This window comes from Chroicocephalus ridibundus, unplaced genomic scaffold (assembly GCF_963924245.1).
Source record: "Chroicocephalus ridibundus unplaced genomic scaffold, bChrRid1.1 SCAFFOLD_26, whole genome shotgun sequence".
NCBI classification, from domain to species: Eukaryota; Metazoa; Chordata; class Aves; order Charadriiformes; family Laridae; genus Chroicocephalus; species Chroicocephalus ridibundus.
Window position 1 is genome coordinate 3,045,642 of NW_026961775.1, and position 12,283 is coordinate 3,057,924.

Genomic DNA, 12,283 nt, shown 5'->3' on the forward strand with positions numbered 1-12,283 from the left:
ATTTGCTAAAATCCAGCTAGACTTCACTGAACTTCCAAAGGTGGGACGATATAAATACTTATTAGTAATCATAGACCACCTAACCCATTTTGTGGAAGCATTCCCGACAGCTAGAGCCACTGCTCAAACCGTAGTGAAGACTTTGCTGGAAAATATAATCCCTAGGTATGGATCCATTGAGGTAATAGACTCTGATAGGGGCTCCCATTTTGTTTCAAGAATAGCAAGGGAAGCTCTCTCCTCTTTGGGGACAAAATGGGAATATCATACTCCCTGGCATCCACAAAGCTCGGGAAAGGTAGAAAGAGTAAATGGGGAAATAAAGAAACAGCTCACAAAATTGATGTTAGAAACTAAGATGTCATGGGTAAAGTGCCTCCCCTTAGCACTATTGAATATAAGAACACAGCCCCGAACTGATGTAGGAATTTCCCCCTTTGAAATGTTATATGGGATGCCATAGGATTTAGAAATTCTGCAGGACCACCCCCAACTTGAAAATTCACAAATTAGACCTTATATAATTCAACTCATGGCTAGGAGAGTAAAGCTGCGGAATAAGGGCTTAGTAGTACAGAGACCCCCCTTGGATGTAGCCATGCATAACATAAAGCCAGGAGACAAAGTGCTAATCAAATCATGGAAAGAGTCCTCATTAACGCCCCGTTGGGAAGGGCCCTATCTCGTTTTACTCACCACAGAAACAGCCATCCGGACAGCAGAGAGAGGCTGGACTCATGCGAGCCGCGTAAAAGGACCATTAAAAGACTATTCTTGGGAAGTGACAAGCCCGCCTGGAGATCTGAAGATTGCCTTCAGGAGGTTGTAAATGGACACACATATAACTGTGGTACAAGTGAGCGACTACAGCATATCGGCGGGGTACGGTTACGGTGATACAGGGGACATAAGAATCAAGTGTGACATTCTGAGCTGTAACTGTTATCCTTTTTATTTGTTTTATTTGTAAAGGGTGTCGAGAACGGAGGGGGACCCATTGGCGTTACGGGATACCCCCTCGAGGGGTTTGCCAACCTTGTGGGGACAAAGAGCGTGAGCTCACCAAATTGGCTCTAGACATAAAAATATTTCATGGTGAAATCCAGGAGCAATCTAGTGAATGGCGGGAGATATTTGCACGGGGTTATTAAACCCGAGTACGATTGCTATCACCCTAGCGATCCTGCTCCATTTGTAATTGACATTATTAAAGTGTGTTGTCGCAAGACACTTAAAGGGGTTCAGTGCGATACACCTGAAATGCACAGAAGCAAGCGACTAAAAATTTCATTTATTCTCCTGAAGACTACCCCTGCTGCTGAGAAGATGATACCCCTCGTGGCTCGAAGCAACCGAGTCGACGAGCGAGGCAGAGGAGTAAAAAGCTGTGGAGAACAGAACCCACAGAGTGGGACTGTACAAAGCCACTGGGAGGACTGCCTCAGTGTTAACCAAGGGAATCGCACGAAATGCCCCAGGAGGAGTGATAGCATTGAAACGGACTGGGTAATTGGAGTGAGTGTTCAAACTAAACTTATTAACCGGCCGGGTTTCCACCCTTCTCGCCACACTCTAATTCTAATTTTACTAAATCTTGTAGGTGTCTTATTGTTTGCACAGCAAGGGGGGTTGTGTGTTGCTCTGGATGAGGAATGCTGCGTATATGCAGATCACACTGGAGTAGTTAGAGACACCATGACAAAACTAGGAGAAGGATTAGAAAAAAGAAAGAAAGAAAGAGAAGCACAGCAAAATTGGTATGAATCTTGGTTCAATTATTCCCCATGGATGACTACGCTATTGTCTACCATCGCGGGACCTATGATACTATTAATTTTGGGATTAACATTTGGCCCTTGTATATTGAACAAAGTAGTTGAAATTGTAAAGGGCAGACTGGAAGCTGCCCATTTAATGCTTATCAGGGCTAAATACGAGCCATTAGATAAGGAACCAGCAATAGGAGTAACATTAGCTTTAAGTCACGCTGAACTCCAAAGATTTGATGAACAAAATGGTAAATAAAAAAAAAAAGGGGGGGGATTGTAATAAATAAAATCATGTTTGTTAATCAAATCAGGCTTTCTTAAAGGCTGGTGAAAAATTACAATGTTTTGACTCTTCACATACTTAAATCGCAGGCATCCGGTGTGCTATCTGGTGCACTTTGACACCTCAAGGCCTAAATCACAGGCATCTGGTGTGCTTTAACACTTCAAAGGGAAGAGCTAAGTTGTGCGATAAGCTGAAAAGAGTCTCCCCAAGGACACTGATAAAGATGAGGAGCCTTCAGCCTCACCACCACCAGGAGGCAGGACAAGACCGACCCCCTAGCAACACGTCGCTCAGACACAGAATATACCAGGATTGACACATATACGGGAACCAGAAGAGTATATAATCAGCTACTTTCGGGAAGTGGGTGTGCGCCGTTGGCGGAGCAAAGACTCCCCGGCCACCCAGTGCTGTTTTGCTTGCTGCCGCTTGCTTAATAAACTAATTTGATTAATTGAACTGGTTCCTGCCAATTATTGGGCCACAATCTATAACAGTGCTGACCTGTGAGGCGTTCGGGATGAGCAGCAGCTGCTGTGCCGGGGGAGCAGGGCTCATCCTGGCTCGAGGGACAGAACAACCCCCCTAGAGGCCCCCATCTGGTGACCTCTGAGGGGTTCTGTGCTTTGGGGCTTTGGCTCTTCTGCCTCCTGCTGGCTGTCAGCTGGAGAAGGTGGAGCTCTCTGCAGAGATGCAGGGCGCTTGGTGTGGGCTTTTTTAATGTGGGGTTTTTTGAAGCAGTAAATGCAAGGCCTGGTTGCTCAGGGCTCAGCCGTCTCTCATTGCACAGAGGTGTAAATCTGCTTGAAGCTGTCCCGTGGGCAGAATTCTGTTGGTGCTGCTCCGGCAACAGGGTTTTCCACATTACCCTTTGGAAGCGTTTTCAAGCTCAGCCCAGCAGAGGTGTGAGAGGGCTTTGTGTTTCGGCTGCTGGTGGCCCATGGGAGGAACTGTTTTTTGCTCCTCCTTTGGTGCAGGCCGTTGTGCCTTCTTCCTGCTGTGGGCAGGCTGCAGGATGGATGGAGGAGCCATGGGACAAAGTCACCTTCCCTCTGGGGGCTGGGGTCGTTCTCTGACATGGGCTGTAGCCAGCACAAAGCTCACTGCAGATGTTTGGTGCTGCCACACGTTCCTGGTGGGTGTATGAAGGAGGCTGTGCTGCTAAAGCAGCGAGCAAGGGCTGGTGCTCATGAGAGTGGCCGGAGTGCAAAGTCTGTCCTTGTGTTTGGTGTGTGGGTGGGAGTTCAGACTGAAAGACAGAGTGATGTGACAAGTGTGGGGTGTTTGGTGTGAGATGGCACTCTCTGACCTCTGCTTCCTCCCCTCTAGCTGCCCCATCTTCCCCATGTGTTTGGGACCCTGGTTGCAGCCTCTCCAGCTCCATAGTCATAGAATCGGGTCATACGGAGGTTGGAAGCGTGTCCAGGGGAGCGAGGAGCTGTGAATCCTGTGTTGCAGCTGCCTGAGCTGGAAGGCTTTCATGGGCGAGTACAGTGCTTGGATCGCCAGAGCTGTCGCTTCAACATCCTTCAGCAGCACTAAAGCAGCTTTGAAGAAAACCACTAGCCAAGAACTCGCTGGGAAAGGCCAAGTCAGGAGAAAAGGAAAGGCTGATTGCAGGAGAGTGTGATGTGTATACAGGGAGAAGTAAGTCAGAAAAAGTTGAGCTGCTTGAACGTCCAAGTTAAACAAGGGACAAGTATTAACGAAAATTCCCCCTTCAGCGGGGCTGTGGCACCTGGTGGGGGCCCATTCCCGCTGACCACCCCTGTGCTCCCTCCCCTCCCACACAGGCACGGAGCGGGGCTGGAGAAAGAGCTTTTAATGGAAAAACACAAGAGAAAATGTCCTAACAAAGCCACTCTAAGCCCCCCTCCCTCAAATGTACCTCCTCCCCTAAACGTATCCCTCCCCCCACCCACCCCCAAATACAGTACCCTCTCCTCAAATGCCCCACCCTCCCTTAAACACATTCCCCCCTGCCCCCGAATACACGTGCTGGGAACACTGGAGGACGCTTGAAGTCTTCCAGAGATGAGGGAATGGCTCCTGAGGTAATGGGGGGGAGCCAAAGGGGGAGGAGTCAAAAGGGGAGGAGAAAAGAGGGGAACAGCAGTGAATAGCTCAAAGAAATTAAGGTGTGTTCCTCTAAGAAGGTGACATGGCTGACAGACCAGCTAAAGTGCCTCGACACCAATGCATGCAGCACAGGCAACAAACGGGAGGAGCTGGCAGCCACCGTGCTGCTGGAAAGCTGACACCTAGTTGCCATTACTGAAACCTGGTGGGACGAATCCCATGACTGGAGTGTGACTATCCATGGCCAGCAACAGGGGAGGAAGAGGGGGCAGAGGGGCTGCCCTCTGGGTCAAGAAACGGGTAGAGTGTGAAGAGCTGTCTCTGAAGAATAGCCAAGAGCAGGTTGAAAGCTTACGGGTAAGAATTAGAGAGCCAGGCAACAAAGGGAGCCTTGGGGTTGGTGTCTACTCCAGGCTGCCCGATCAAGGGGAGCCTATTGACGAAGCTGCCTTGCTCCAGCTACAGCAGCAGGCATCATGCTCACAGGTTCTCGTCCTGCCGGGGGACTTCCGCCGCCCCGACAGCTGCTGGAAAAGCAGCATGGCAAGCTGGAGGCAATCCAGGAGACTCCCAGAGCTGAGTGCCTTGAAGATAACTTCTTAAGCCAGGTCACAGACAGCCCCACCAGAGGAGTGGTCATACTGGACCTGAAGGGCACCAACGCAAATGAGCTGCTATTGGGTGACATCAAGATTGGAGGCAGCCTGGGCTGCGGTGGTCGGGCGCTGGTGGAGTTCACAGTCCTGAGGGGTGTGGGCGTCAGGGGGAAGAGTAAAGTCAGGACCCTGAATCTCACAGAAGCAAACTTCCAGCTCTTCAAAAGCCGGTCAATAGGACCTTCCAGGACACTGATGAAAATCTAGTTCCTATGAAACTGATAGAAATGGCACTTGCAGATTTGCAAGAGGGACGTGTAAGTTCAGGGAACAGGGAACACAAATTCACACCAGTGCGCACGCGTGAGTTCAAAAGTTTTAAGCAAAGTCTTAACTGTCAGTAACACTGATTTTATTTAGAGAAAAAAAATCCCTTCTGTCCACACTTCCACCCTTCCTTGCCCAGCAAGACTACCACGTGCTGCCTCCTGCTCTGCAGGTCATGGGCAACCCATTTCAGAACGGCCTCGAGCACGGCCTCTTCTTTCACAGGGAGCTCATCCTTCTCCAGCAGGCGTTCCAGCTCATTGAAGGAGAGCGCCAGAAACTCTGTGGACACCTTGGTCACCTCCTCAAAGTGATGCAGGATGAACTCGTGGGCTGCTTCTCGCAGGTCAGGACAGTAGTAGTAGCCGGTGAATCTCCAGATGCCAATGCAATTTTCCAAGCACAGCTGGGATTTTAAGAACTCGCAGCACAGTCTGACGATGTCCAGGACGTTGAACTGGTCTGCCACGATTAGCAAACTTTCAACGTTGTCATCCGTGAGTGGCACTGTCCCGGTGTAGGCGTATTCCATGAGGAGCCTCATCATTTGTGAGGAAGTGCCGGGGATTTGATAGACCTTCCTCTCGGCATTGCTCCAGCTGCTGGAGAACAAAGCCCTGAAAAAAACAAAGCAGTGCTGGGGAAGAAAGCGGCCTCGCCGTGTGACACCCTGACCCCATTATCCCCTGTACCTCCTTCCCCGGGCACCAATTTGGGCACTAGCAGTAGCCATGCTGGGAGGCCATGGAGTTTGATGAAGGAATGTTTTAGTAGCCGCTTGTTTTAAGAAGGAGCCACAGGGCGAGTGGGCACCTTGCTTCAACGAGAAGAGCAGTGAATAACGGTGTGTGGGGAAGGAAAGCCTCCCGCCTGGCAGCAGAGCAGCCAGGCTGTCCATGCTCTCAGCCCTGCACCGTATCTGGGGCTTCACCAGACACCACTTCCAGCGCTGCTGTTCCATCTGAGTTTGTGGATGAATTTTGGTGTCTGGGGAGGTACCAGGACTAGGGGGAACTGCTGGAGGAGAGTTGGAGTGCCGAGGGAAGCGCTGGAGATACACGAAGGCACAGTGTGGCACAGAGCAGGAAATACTGTTTGGCCCCATCCCCTCCTCCTTCAAGCACTCACCTGAAGTACGGACTGCAGCTAGAGAGGATCATCTTGTGAGCAATGAATTCAATGCCGTCCACGCTGATGATCCCATCGCCCAGCTTCCCTTCTGGGCAAAGCCCGTGGAAGGCGGTGCAAGCCACAGCGCTCATCTTCCTCTCCCTGGGTGAGGAGGAGTATGCGGTGCGAGCCAAGCTGTCACCCACCTCGACGCCTGAGGCACTGGGAGATGCTTCTCTCTGGGGTGCTTACAGCACTTTGTCCTTGCCCTCCCTCCAACATCAGAGTGGAACCCCTGCCTGTCCGGTGGCTCTGGAACATGCCCCATAATGACATCACAGGCGTGGGGGGGACCAGGACAGGCCGTGAGCCCCTCCACAGCCCCTCTGTGGGGCTGAGGTCTAGGTCCCCGTGGTCCATGTTGCCATGGGGCGGAGCCATAGGGTCCCTGGGCTCTGTGAACTTCCACACAGGAGAGGAAATAAAAGATGGACACAGCACTAGGCACCATCTATAAAAGACTCCAAGCTTTTAAAAGAACACGAAGAAGGGGATAGAGACATTTGGGAAACAGGAAAACAGACAGAGAAAGCAAGCTTTCCAAACAAGTATCAGCGTATACTGCTCATTGTAACACTTTATTGCCATGACCATCTACCCTAGCTAGAAAAGAAAAATGCTTGCCAGCCACGCGTTGGAAGCTTGGTACCTGAGAAACACTTGTGTTTAACAGAAGCTCTCTCAAGAGCTAGCGCTTTGGAGCAGCAACGCTACCAGGTTCAAGGTCCACATCTCCTCAGTTCACATGCTTAAGTCAGTTTTGCAAAGCCAGCCAGCTGAATGGAACCTAAAAGTGCAAACCGCCTCTTTCCACCGATGCCAGTAAAAACGCCACAAATACAGCAGTATTGGAAGTTTTGTTGGAAATGCAGGAACTGCAACAAAATGCTAATCGCCTTCCCATTTAGTATTTGCATTTTCAATCCCATACAATAAGAAAAAATGCAACGCCATTGGCAGTGTCCATAAAAGACACAATTCTAGCAGATAGGACCACATAGGAAGATATGTAGAGCTCAATAAAACTTGGGGGGTTCCCATGGGTCTTTTGGGATTCCCTAAGAGGGATATTGAGGGTTTTTTGGGTCCTGTAGGTGGGATTTATAGAATCATAGAAAAGTTCGTGTTGGAAGCAACCCTGAAGATCATCTAGTTAAAACCCCCTGCCCTAGGCAGGAACACCTCCCACTAGAGGCTACCCCGTTTTCACAGGTTGCCCCGGGGAATCTGTTACCCTTGTCCTATCATTACACTCCCTGATGAAGACAGCCTCCCCATCCTTCCTGTAGGCCCCCTTTATGGACTGGAAGACTGCTATAAGGTCTCCTCCGTGATTCTCTTCTCCAGGCTGAACAACGCCAACTCTCTAAGCCTGTCTGAATTACTTTTTCTATTAAATTTGTTTCTCTTTCAGCCCTCGTGTTTCCGTGGTTTTTTCCCCATTCCCTTTCCCAGGTGGGGGGGGGACATCAGGTGATGGACTCCTTGTCTAAATGACAAGAAACTGGGGGATGTGCAGAGCTGGCCTGCTCCAACATCTGCTCCAGCAGGCTCGCCTAGAGCAGGTTGCCCAGGACCACGTCCTGCTGAGGCTCGGCTCTCTCCTCGGAGCCGCGCCATGCGCTCAGAGCCAGGGCAAGACGTAGGCAGGGCTCGGTGGTCAGCAAGGGCTAAAGGTCCTTACGCAGCCACCCTCCCCTGCAGCTTGCTGTCCCCTGCGGCCAGCCGTCCTCCTGGCACACTGCTTGTGGGGCAGTTTCCTCAGCCCCCCCCAACTCATGGCAATGCCAGGCATTCCCTTCCACGCTGGGCACCGTAAATGCCTCAGCTCACCCAAAAAACTTTGGAAGCGGCTCCAGGAGCAGCCGGAGTGCTGAGGCTGTCGTGCATCCCAGTGGGATAGAGGGGATGCCCGCAGCAATATGGAGGAGGAAGGGGGAGTCCTCTCCCTCTCGCTAGGGAACAATTTTGCTCACAGGCTGGTGTGGCTGAAGCCTGGCCGGCAGCTCAGCGCCACACAGCCGCTCCCTCACTCCTGTGCAGTGGGGTGCAGGGGGAGCATCGGAAGGGGGAAAGGGAGAAAACTGGTGGGTTAGAAAAAAAAGCCCAAGGAAAACAAGGGATGCAAAAGAAAGCAATTGCTGACCAGCAAGCGAGTGATGCCCAGCCAGGCCCTGACCAAGGGCAGCCCCCGCCAACATTCACCCCCCACACACACTTTCATTGCTGAGCACGCTGTGGTAGGCTGTGGGATTGTGGGCTGTGGGTTGGCCTCAGATGTCCCTGCTCTGTCCCCTCCCAGCCTCTTGGGCACCCCCAGCACGCTCGCTGGCTTGCAGTCTGAGGAGCAGAAAAGCCCTCGGTGCCGCGGAAGCACTGCAAGAACTAGCGCACCCCGGGGCTCTCCGGCCTCTTTTCCGCACAGCTGCAAAACAGAGCCCCGCACGAGCTGCTGGGAAGAATTCTCATCGTTAAGCTCGAGAGACGCTCAAGGTTCAGGACTTGTTTGGCACCCTTTTAGAACCCTCCCGGCCTTCACTCGCCTATGGCAGCTCTTGAGGCTGCTCTCGGTTCTGCCAGTCCCCCTGGGGCAGGAGGGTCCCAGCCGGACCAGCCTCCAGACGTGCCAGGCCCCGCAGACCTGGGCAAAAGGCCCGAGAAGAGAAGAGCTTCCCTTGGGGCGGAGGATCTGCTGGCCTCAGCTGGCAGAGGAGGAGCTCAGGCAACACTTCAGCAAACTGGAGATCATAAAATCATAGAATCATAGAATCTTCCTGGTTGGAAAGGACCTTTGAGATCATCGAGTCCAACCATACACACACACAAAAAACCCCAAAAAAGCAACCTACAATCTCTGCCACTAGAGCACGCCCTGAAGTGCCAAATCTAGACATTTCTTAAATACCTCTAGGGATGGCGACTCAACCACCTCCCTGGGCAGGCTGTTCCAGTGCCTGACCACTCTTTCAGTAAAGTCATTCTTCCTGATATCTAACCTAAATCTCCCCTGCCGCAGCTTCGGACCATTTCCTCTGGTCCTGTCATTATTCACCTGGGAGAAGAGGCCAACACCCACCTCTCTACACCCTTGTTTCAGGTAGTTGTAGAGGGCAATGAGGTCTCCCCTCAGTCTCCTCTTCTCCAAGCTAAACATGCCCAGCTCCCTCAGCCTCTCCTCATATGACCTGGTCTCCAGACCCCTCGCCAGCCTGGTAGCTCTCCTCTGGACACGCTCCAGCACCTCAATGTCCCTCTTGTACAGAGGGGCCCAGAACTGAACACAGCACTCGAGGTGAGGCCTCAGCAGTGCCGAGTACAGAGGCATGATGACTTCCCCGCTCCTGCTGGCCACACTGTTCCTGATACAAGCCAGAATGCTGTTGGCCCTCTTGGCCACCTGGGCACACTGCTGGCTCATGTTAAGCTGGCCGTCCACCAGCACCCCCGGGTCCTTTTCTGCTGGGCAGCTTTCCAGCCACTCTGCCCCAAGCCTGTAGTGTTGCTTGGGGTTGTTGTGACCGAAATGCAGGACCCGGCACTTGGCCTTATTAAACCTCATACAGTTGGCCTTGGCCCATCGATCCAGCCTGTCCAGGGCCCTCTGTAGAGCCTTCCTACCCTCCAGCAGATCAACACTTCCACCTGGTTTGGTGTCGTCTGCGAACTTACTGAGGGTGCACTCAGTCCCCTCATTCAGATCATTGATAAAGATATTAAACAAAACTGGCCCCAAAACTGAGCCCTGAGGGACACCACTGGTGGCCGGCCACCAAGAGGATTTCACCCCATTAATCACAACTCTCTGGGCATGGCCATCCAGCCAGTTTTTAACCCAGCGAAGAGTACACTTGTCTATGCCAGGATTCGCCAGCTTCTCCAGGAGAATGCTGTGGGGGACAGTGTCAAAGGCCTTGCCAAAGTCCAGATAGAAAACGTCCACCGCCTTCCCTGCATCCAGAAGGTGGGTCACATGGTCATAGAAAGAGATCAGGTTGGTTAAACAGGACCTCCCTTTCCTAAACCCCTGCTGGCTGGCCCAAATCCCTTGGCTGCCCTGCACTTGCCGTGAGAGCTCACTCGAGATGATCCTCTCCATGATCTTTCCTGGTACCGAGGTCAGGCTGACAGGCCTGTAGTTCCCTGGATCCTCCTTCCGACCCTTCTTGTAGATGAGCGTCACATTAGACACCCTCCAGTCATCTGGTACCTCCCCTGTTGACCAGGATTGTTGATAAATGATGGAGAAAGGCTTGGTGAGCTCTCCTGCCAGCTCCCTGAGTACTCTTGGGTGAATCCCATCCGGCCCCATAGACTTGTGTGCATCTAGGTGCAGAAGCAGATCATTGACTACTTCCTCCTGGATTATGGGTGGCTTGTTCTGCTCTCCATCCTTATCTTCCAGCTCAGGAGGCTGAGCACCCTGGGGATAGCTGGTCTGACTATTGAAGACAGAGGCAAAGAGGGCATTAAGTATCTCAGCCTTCTCCTCATCCTTGGTTGCAACTTTCCCCCCCACATCCAGTAAGGGATGGAGATTCTCCCTGGCTCTTTTTGTTGATATATTTATAAAAACTTTTTCTGTTGTCGTGTCTTTGTCGTCCTCTTCATCTTCTTTGTCATTGAGGTTTATAATCAGAGGAGGGTGAATTGGTAATAAAATATTCTTTTGATTTCTGAGTGATTCTTGATGATGCAGCATCCCTTCTTGTACACCCTGCTGCAATGGGGCATCTGCAGATAAGAACAGTATATTTATTTTATTAGGAGGGAACAAGAATATCATGTCCAAGTTCAGACCAGCAGGTATAGTTTTTAAATCATTATCATGTTGAAGCAATCATTAAATAGACAGATTGCGCCTTTCAGGAAAAATCTTCTGTGAAGGCTGACAAAAGAGCATCCTCCAGCTACAGAGAGGAGGAAAAATGATGGGTACTCGCTCCTTTGAATGGACAGATGAGGCACTGCTGAATAAAGCCTTTTAGAAAGAGGATCGTTTTGATCATTCTACACTATTTGAAAAAAGCTGTCTGTCTCTTCCAGGTGGTGGATAGATTCATCTGAGGCCCAAAACTCCTTTTTTCCAAGCCCTTTTAAGATATTTACAGCACAGGGAAACATGATTAGTAATAGCTGGGCTGAAGTAAGTAGGTGAGTTTAAGACCCCACCTGCGAAACTATTTTAAACATGCTGAATAATAGGCAGGCCTCTGTCACTCCTCATGGCATCAATTTTGAAGAAGTTAGCAATGCTAAGCACAGGATTACCTTTTTTTAGCTTGTAGATTTTTTTTCTATCAATTTTCTGCATCACAACTCTCTTTACTAAGTACAAAATGTAAATTTTGAGAAAGACTATGAAGTTCATTAAAGTAATTTACACTGAAGTTCAAAGAAAATCGGAAAAGATATTATTTTCCTTAGGAATTTATACCTACCCATAATATTTGCAACAAAACTATTTCAGTATGGGGGTGGCATTTTCTGAGAGCCAGGAAACACAATGGACTGAAAATAAAAATGATGAAAAATGGTGAGTCTATTTGTATTGTTCAAGATGACCAATTTGCAGCTATAGATACAATCAGGATTCTGTGCATTATATTAAAAATATCAGAGTTGGGTATGTTTTCCATTTTTAAAGAAATTAGATGAAGCATGGGCATTGTCTTTTATTCAGTTGCTGTTATTCTTGTGCATCTCTTGCTTGCCTATAAGGAGCATGTGTATCATAGTAAACCCATTTTAACAACACGCCGGCAGAACAGATTTGTTGTATCACATGCCAGAGAAAGCAAGATACAACACTTTAACTTGATAGAGCCTTTTTTCAATGTCCAAAATAGGGTGTTATTAGCTCCTGGCAGTGTAAGCCAAATCAAACTTAGATTAGCTCAACAAGATTTCTAACTATTAAAATGAATAAATGTACTTCTCATATTTACAATAGTATTGTGGAGCACACGGACTTTGAATTTATACATACTGCAGTATAAAGAAAAAGGCTTGGGTCCATTTTCTCGTTGGACGTTGCTCTTCTACAGCACGCCCTTGTC